The 8276-nt window shown below is 44.3% G+C and overlaps 2 non-coding genes across 2 annotated transcripts; one reads left to right on the forward strand and one right to left on the reverse strand.

The window, feature by feature from the left end:
• The first annotated feature begins 305 nt into the window (after positions 1 to 305).
• On the forward strand, positions 306 to 397 carry trnar-ucg (transfer RNA arginine (anticodon UCG)). Its single transcript is given in 2 exon segments — positions 306 to 342; positions 362 to 397. It is a non-coding gene; the product is annotated as a tRNA-Arg (tRNA).
• A 7070-nt stretch (positions 398 to 7467) lies between these two features.
• trnas-cga (transfer RNA serine (anticodon CGA)) lies at positions 7468 to 7548 on the reverse strand. The gene has a single exon. It is a non-coding gene; the product is annotated as a tRNA-Ser (tRNA).
• Between the last annotated feature and the right edge of the window lie 728 nt (positions 7549 to 8276).

Raw genomic sequence — 8276 nt, forward strand, 5'->3', positions numbered from 1 at the left:
TCCTGCACTCTTTTTTGTAAATAGACACTTGATTTTATATTGTCTACTTCTGTTCTTCCGACAAAAATAAATCGCCTCATTCCTTGTCTGCTACATGTCCTCCCTTTGCACCAACCTGGCTGTGTCCTTTCGGAGTTTTACTAGAATTTCTGTCTCGCTTTTCACAACCACAGGGCGGCCCAAAACATTCCCAGACAATGAAGTAGTTTTGAAATGTCGTCACTGTGCGAATTACTGAACTTTTGAACTGCCTGTTGGACAACTACAGAAATCCTCATATGGGGATGGGAAAGCGTTGCAGGTGTGGCTCTGTGGCGCAACGGATAGCGCGTTGGGCTTCGAGTCGCTGACGTGATGAGATATTCAAAGGTTGTGGGTTCGAGTCCCACCAGAGTCGGTTTTTAGGCAAGGTTTAAATAAATCAGCAACAATGTCTCCAGGTCAGTGAAACTGCCGCCCCGAACTTCCTTCTGAAAGGCGACTCCAGTCACTCTCCCCTTTCCCATCAGAAAACCCATTCTGGACTAAAATAAAATCTTTGAAAGCTGCTGATCAGAGTCAGTCTGTTCCCTCCTCAGACAGATTGCAAACCGGGCAGATATATCAGCGGGCAGTTTGTTCCTCACAGGCAGCTCCAAACAAGGATGATGTGAATCGACACCACTGAATGCTCACACCAACACGTTTATCACAGCTGTGATGAACAGCTCATGTTGCAGCTTTAGATCAGACAGTGGAGGATTATCACAGGCGCTCTGTCAGACTGCATGTTCCTTCAGACAGGTTTCCGACTGGACACGTGGAATGAGCGGCCGTGTGAACATTGGTGGTTCGGGGGAGATTTCTCACTGGAGTTCCGGTTCCATTCCCAGACCTTTCTCTTTCCTTGTCCTCTTGTCATTTGCACTTTTCATTGTCCCATCAATGGCGGCCGCGTCTTCAGCTGTCTGAGCCTTGAGCTCTACAATTCATTCTAGAAAAATCTCCAGCTGTCTCTCCGCCGTCCAAGTGCAAAATGAATGAATGCAATTAGAAGCAACAAAAAAAAGGGACGGGCAAGAAACACACCAAACAAAGCATAATCTAAAATTACTGAGCTCGATGTTGAGGACGGAGTTCTGTGGGTGGCTACTTAAATGTTGAGGTGGTTTTACTCGAGTTCCCGTTAATCTCCATTGGAACACGGATGACCAACGACAGAAAGGTCAGAGTGGGAGAGGTGGAGAATTGAAATGACAAGTGGCAGGAAACTCAAATTCATGATTGTGGATTGAACAGAGATTTATCAAAGCGGTCACAGTCTGTTATCTGACCTGTTGAAGTAGATGAGACCAAATTGTGGCAGCAAATACCGATGGGGGCGAATGGCCTCCTTCTGCACTGTAAATTCTATGATAATCTATGATACAGGAGATTAAACTGAAAAGCACAAGTGTCTCACTGGTTCACTTGGGATGTGTGTTTTGGGCCCTTGGATAATGAGGAGGGAGGGGGTAAAAAGGCAGGAGTTGCATCTCCTGCACTTGCAAAGAAAGGTGCAGATAGAAAGTGAGCGGATATTGGCGGTGGAGCAGCGGTCGCGGAGGGGATTGTCCCTTCAGTCTGGTGAATGGGGAGAGCAGGGGAGGGCGTTTTTGATGATGTCATAAATGGTCCCTGGAATACGGAGACTGACGGCCTGCAAGGTGAGAACAAGCGGCACCAAATCAGTTCAGCTCGGCTTACACAGGACACAACAATGTCAGTAACGGAAAGATCTTTTGGGATAAGAGCAAATGCTTTGCAACATCGTTCACTTTTATTTCCATTTCCCACCTTAGCCGCTTTTCCTACAAATGTTGGCAGCGGTTGGATTTCCACCCGCATCCTCGGAGAGACTGAAACCTAAACCCATCTCCTCAGACCGCTCGGCCTCGCTATCCTAAAGGTTCATTGTTTCTGATACTGATGACTGGTGATTCGCATCTTGCTGTTTATCAGCTGAGTCCAGGATTTCACACTGAGGGAGAAGGAAATGATCCAATCACAGAGCTGGAACGCTGCTTCCAGTTTTCTCCCCACAGATGCTGTTTAATTCTGAGCATTTCCAGCATTTCCTGTGTTTATTATTTATGATTTTCAGCATTTGAAGTAATTTGCTTTGTGATTTGTGAACTTTCTGAGCTGAGTTCAGGGGACTCGGTTTCCAAAATATTTTTTAAAATATTTGACGGGATGTGAGTGTCGCTGAATCCGTCAACAATTATTGTCCAAAATTAATTACCCTTAAGAATTTGGCGGTGACGTGATTCTTGAGCCGCTGCAAGTCCATGTGGTGTATGTACACACACAGTGCTGTTAGGGAGGGAATTCCGGGATTGTGAACCAGCCACAGAAAGGGTGATATATTTCCCAGGATGGTGTGTGTCTCGGAGTGGAACTTGCAGGTGGTCGCTGTTTCTCTGTATCTGCTCCCCTTGTGTTTCCAGGTGAGAGATCCCGCCGGGTTGGATGGACCCTCGCGGAGGAACAGTCAATGTCAGGGGTGGGATTTCAATCCTCGCCTCCAGAGGAGACTGTGACCTGAACTGCGAACTTAGAACCGCTCGGCCATCCTGACACACGATGCACTATCAGAAACTCCCAGCGCAAATGATATCAAATCCATAACTGCAGTGACCTGGGCTAAGTTTCTGAGTCAGCACCCACACAAACATTACCTACAGCCGAGAGCTCAATGACTGAAGATCGAGTTTGTCTTTCCAATGAAGATGGTTGGAGTGTGAACAATTTCCTGTCCTTCCTTTGATTTTCTCCAGGCCTGTGGGGAAGTTGCTGGGTGACAGGTACAATATTGAAGTGAGGAAAATGGAAAAGTGAATTGGTGCAATGACGCACCCTTTGTTTCTCTGCAGTTTTTATTGAGGGGAGTTTGTGTTGGTTCACTTGGTGAGGATCACTGACTGTATGTGATTGTGGAGCAGGCAGAGGATGTGACACATGTCCGGAAGCAGCCGAGTTTGTGGATGCTGCTCCATGAATCTTCACGGCTCACAGGGTGAAAGGAGTTTTCGACGTCGAAAATGACCATGTCCGGCAGCTGGAGCTTTCCCTTGTATTTTATGGAATCTGGGAATCAGCGGATCATCAAAACACAGAAATGAAACACGTCTAGTCACAGTATTTTCTCACATGATGTTAACATCAGTTATCTCAGCGCAGCAGGTGGCTGCGTGGCCTAACGGATAAGGTGAATCTACCGATAATATCAGAAAACTGCAGGTTCGAGTCCTGCCGCGGCCGTTTCAAACCGAAATCACATTGCTGGTTTTCCTTCCTCAGCTCAAAGTTCCGCGTTTCCGTCTAAACATTTCCCGACTTGTCTCAGAATCTATTTTCTTGCTATTTTGTTCATTCAATTGTCTCTCATCTTGGTACTCTGCTTAGATCCTAAGGAATCCACAATTTCTGTTTGATCTGGATAAACAATCGAAGCTCCATCCAGAACAAAATTTTTGTGTCAATCTGTTCAATAAGATTCTGTGGCGGGAATTCTAATCTCCTCAGGAAGATGTTTAGTAATGAGCTGAATGGACGGTTTTTGTTAACTGGGGTGAAAGGTTATGACACTGGATTGGGAAACCAGCGGCCCGAACTAATCTTTGGGACAGAGAATAAATCCCAACACGGCCTCTGGTGACAGTTAAATTCACTGATTTAATAAATCTGCAATTGAAAGGCATCGGAGCTGGTTAACTTTAGTCAGGTGTAAGCTGGTACCTTTTCTGATTGGTTAGATAATGCACCGCAGTCAATACTGCACTTCTTCACCAACTGCGCCCAACTGACCGCAATGTTTTTTAAAAAAAACATGAATTTCTGGAATATCTGTAACTGATATTGTTACACCAACAATTTAATCAGTCGAACAGTGCGTTTAGGGAGCTGAGGTTTTCGAATAGTTCAAGGGTTGGACTCCAAATCCAATGGTCTTTTTCCACGGAGATTCTATCCCTTCTCACATACAGTAAGAAGTCTTACAACACCAAATTAAAGTCCAACAGGTTTGTTTCAAATCACTAGCTCTCGGAGCGCTGCTCCTTCCCCAGCTGAATGGAGAGGTAGGTTCCAGAAACATTTATATAGACAAAGTCAAAGATGCAAGACTTTAAATGCAAGAATTTGCAGGTAATTAAGTCTTTACAGAGCCAGAGAGAGGGGTAACCCCAGGTTAAAGAGGTGCGAATTGTTTCAAGCCAGGACAGTTGGTCGGATTTCGCAAGCAAAGGCCAGATGCTGTTTGGAAAGTTATCAAGGGTTGTCTATAGAGTCCTGTATCTTTTGGGGAGTGGTCAAGATTTGTAGTTGATATACTGTTTACTGTGTGTTTATAAAATGTTAACTGGATTCATGTAATAAAAATACTTTTGTTTTAAACATACTTTAGATCTCTGTTGCATCACACCTGTAAAATGGGCCCTTGTGCTCCCCATAACCAAAATGTGTTTAAAGTTGTGGGTCAGGTGAACTCCGTGATATACTTTGGGGTTCTCTCAACCCTGGCCCATAATACGTGGACCGAGGTACAGTGAGAAGTATTGTTCTACATACAGTCCAGACAGATCGGTTCATACATGTAAAACATAAGACATGCATAAATACACAATGTAAATAATAATAACAGTAATAATAAATGTAAGTAATATTAGTAAACAATAACAAATCGTAAATAGAGACAAGAGTGAAAAGTTGGGTTAGAACATAGAAAATACAGCACAGAACAGGCCCTTCGGCCCACGATGTTGTGCCGAACCTTTGTCCTAGATTAATCATAGATTATCATTGAATTTACAGTGCAGAAGGAGGCCATTCGGCCAATTGAGTCTGCACCGGCTCTTGGAAAGAGCACCCTACTCAAACTCAACACCTTCACCCAACACCAAGGTCAATTTGGACATTAAGGGCAATTTATCATTGGCCAATTCACCTAACCTGCACATCTTTGGATTGTGGGAGGAAACCGGAGCACCCGGAGGAAATCCACGCAGACACGGGGAGGACGTGCAGACTGCGCACAGTCAGTGACCCAAGCCGGAATCGAACCTGGGACCCTGGAGCTGTGAAGCAATTGTGCTATCCACAATGCTACCGTGCTGCCCTTGAGAACAAATAAATCTACACTATATCATTTAACCGTAATCCATGTACCTATCCAATAGCTGCTTGAAGGTCCCTAATGTTTCCGACTCAACTACTTCCACAGGCAGTGCATTCCATGCCCCCACTACTCTCTGGGTAAAGAACCTACCTCTGATATCCCTCCTATATCTTCCACCTTTCACCTTGAATTTATGTCCCCTTGTAATGGTTTGTTCCACCCGGGGAAAAAGTCTCTGACTGTCTACTCTATCTATTCCCCTGATCATCTTATAAACCTCTATCAAGTCGCCCCTCATCCTTCTCCGTTCTAATGAGAAAAGGCCTAGCACCCTCAACCTTTCCTCGTAAGACCTACTCTCCATTCCAGGCAACATCCTGGTAAATCTTCTTTGCACCTTTTCCAAAGCTTCCACATCCTTCCTAAAATGAGGCGACCAGAACTGTACACAGTACTCCAAATGTGGCCTTACCATAGTTTTGTACAGCTGTCAGTGAAATGACACAAGCAACATTCAGTTTACGGACACTCCTGGAGCCTGATGAGATCAGCAACTGATGTATTTGCATTGTGATAAGAAGTCTTACAACACTAGGTTAAAGTCCAACAGGTTTCTTTCGAATCACTAGCTTTTGGAGCGCAGCTCCTTCCTCAGGTGAATCGAAAGAAACCTGTTGGACTTAATCCTGGTGCTGTAAGACTTCTTACTGAGCCCACCCAAGTCCAACACCGGCATCACCACATCATGGCTTACATTATGACGACTAATACAAAAACATGCAATTCGTGGCCATGAGGCGGTAGATTGAAATCCCACCAGAGTCGGCTTTTGGGTGTCACCGTGGTTAACACTCAGGGACCCGGGGTCAATTCCAGCCTTGGGTTACAGTCTTGCACGTTCTTCCCGTGTCTGCGTGAGTTTCCTCCACTGTCCAAAGATGTCCAGTTTAGGTGGATTGGCAATGTTAAATTAGCCCTTAGAGTCCAAACGTTTACGTGGGTATGGGCCGTAGGTTGGGTGCTCCTTCGGATGGTCAGTGCAGACTCGATGGGCCGAATGTCCTCCTTCTGCACAAGAAGTATTCTATGATTGCTTAAACAGGGTGAAGATGGCAGCCTCAGGACACAGAGACAAGGTAAGCTCTCAGGCCAGAGCAAGAGCCCGATGTCATGATTCCTAACATTGGAAATAAACTGCATAAATACATGTATTGTGCACTGGTGCCATCTCCTGGCTGAACGGGAGGCGTTCGGCAAAGACACTTTCATTCATGAGCATTTTAAATTTGGACACTCCTCAAATTCAATAAACAAAATAACCTTCATTTGTGCGCTTCTTTCTTAAAATCCACCTTCATTCTTTTTCAGTACAAATGTTTTTTGAACACATGAGTTCTCAGTTAGAAACAATAGTAAACAGCTGGGTTATCCGGGCCAGAAAAATGAGACAAGTACATTTCAGTTTACAAACTGTGTTATGGACACACCTGGTACCTGGTGAAATTAGCACCTAAGTTACTTACAAAATGATGACTAATTCATAAAAGTGATGGTTACAAAGCAGGTTACAAACGGCAGCATCTGGACACAAGGACAAGTTGAGGTCTCAGGCCGGAGTAAGAGTCCTATGTAATGGTACCGTACGGCCTCCCTGAACAGGCGCCGGAATGTGGCTTTTCACAGTAAGTTCATTGAAGCCTACTTGTGACAATAAGCGATTGTTGTTACACAAAGAACATCAGAAATAAATAGCATCAATAAATGTATTGTGGACTGGTGCCATCTCCTGGATGGTTCCTGACACTTTCAGGAACATTTTTAAATTGGAGTGAAATAGCATAAACATTGTAAGAATGATTAAAAACAGTTTCTCAAGCAAATGCAAAGTGAAGATAAACAATAGTTGGGCCATGGTGAGTCAGCAGTGACGGTATATGGGGAGCATTGCTCCCTTCCCGGCTGTTGACCAGCCTTCAATTTGTTGCGCTGCTTTATTTAGAACTTTCAGTTCGGCTGGTCAGTTTCACAATGAGAGACATTAAAAATTCTGACATATGATGAATTCTGGCAAAAGATGTGACAAAAATAAATTTCACATTGCTTTGTGATCAGACATTTTCACAATTCTGGTTCCTGATGAAGTTAATATGAACGTTATTGAGGTGATGATCTTGTCCTGACAAATAAGAAAATTCAGAGCGAAAGCAGAATAAGAAAAACAGCTTCAGGGCACAAGAAGATTGTAATGTAATGACATTTCATCAGAATACATTAAATGATGACACAAAACTGCATTTTTCCAACAAATGGCTTCAATATGGCCGTTATTTCGCTGCGAGTATGGTTCGAACCTACGCGGGGAAATCTATTGGATTTCGAGTCCAACGCCTTAACCACTCAGCCATCGCAGCTGACAGCTATGCAGCCAATTTGTTCTATAGAAAGCATTGTAAAATCAGACACGTGGGATTGCAGTAATGCGATGAACGGTGTCCCAGTCTTTCTTTGAGTAGGGATTGAAACTGCGTGGGGAAAAAAACATTAGATGAACCTTCACAGTATTGAGAATGTTAAGAAGAACGAACTGTTTTGATAACAGGAACACAAGATTATGTCGCTGGACTGGGAATCCAGATGCCTGAACTCACCTTTCGTGACAAGATTTGATAAATCTGGAATTGAAATTTCGTCTCAGTAATGGCGCAGAAAGGTTCTGCTTCAGACGGACCATATTTCCACAACTGGGAACACATTTACACAACAGGGAATGATTAGCACAACCACACTGAAGATCTGTCACCGGCAGAGTCACGGTTCCAACAGAGAGAACAGTTACACAGCAGAGAGCTCAGTTACACAGCAGAGAGCACAGTTACACAGCAGAGAGCACAGTTACACAGCAGAGAGCACAATTACACAGCAGAGAGATCAGTTACACAGCAGAGAGCTCAGTTACACAGCAGTGTACAGTTACACAGCAGAGAGCTCAGTTACACAGCAGACAGCAGAGAGCACAGTTACACAGCAGAGAGCACAGTTACACAGCAGAGAGCTCAGTTACACAGCAGAGAGGTCAGTTACACAGCAGAGAGCTCAGTTACACAGCAGTGTACAGTTACACAGCAGAGAGCTCAGTTAC

The sequence above is a fragment of the Scyliorhinus torazame genome, chromosome 24 (assembly GCF_047496885.1).
Source record: "Scyliorhinus torazame isolate Kashiwa2021f chromosome 24, sScyTor2.1, whole genome shotgun sequence".
NCBI classification, from domain to species: domain Eukaryota; kingdom Metazoa; phylum Chordata; class Chondrichthyes; order Carcharhiniformes; family Scyliorhinidae; genus Scyliorhinus; species Scyliorhinus torazame.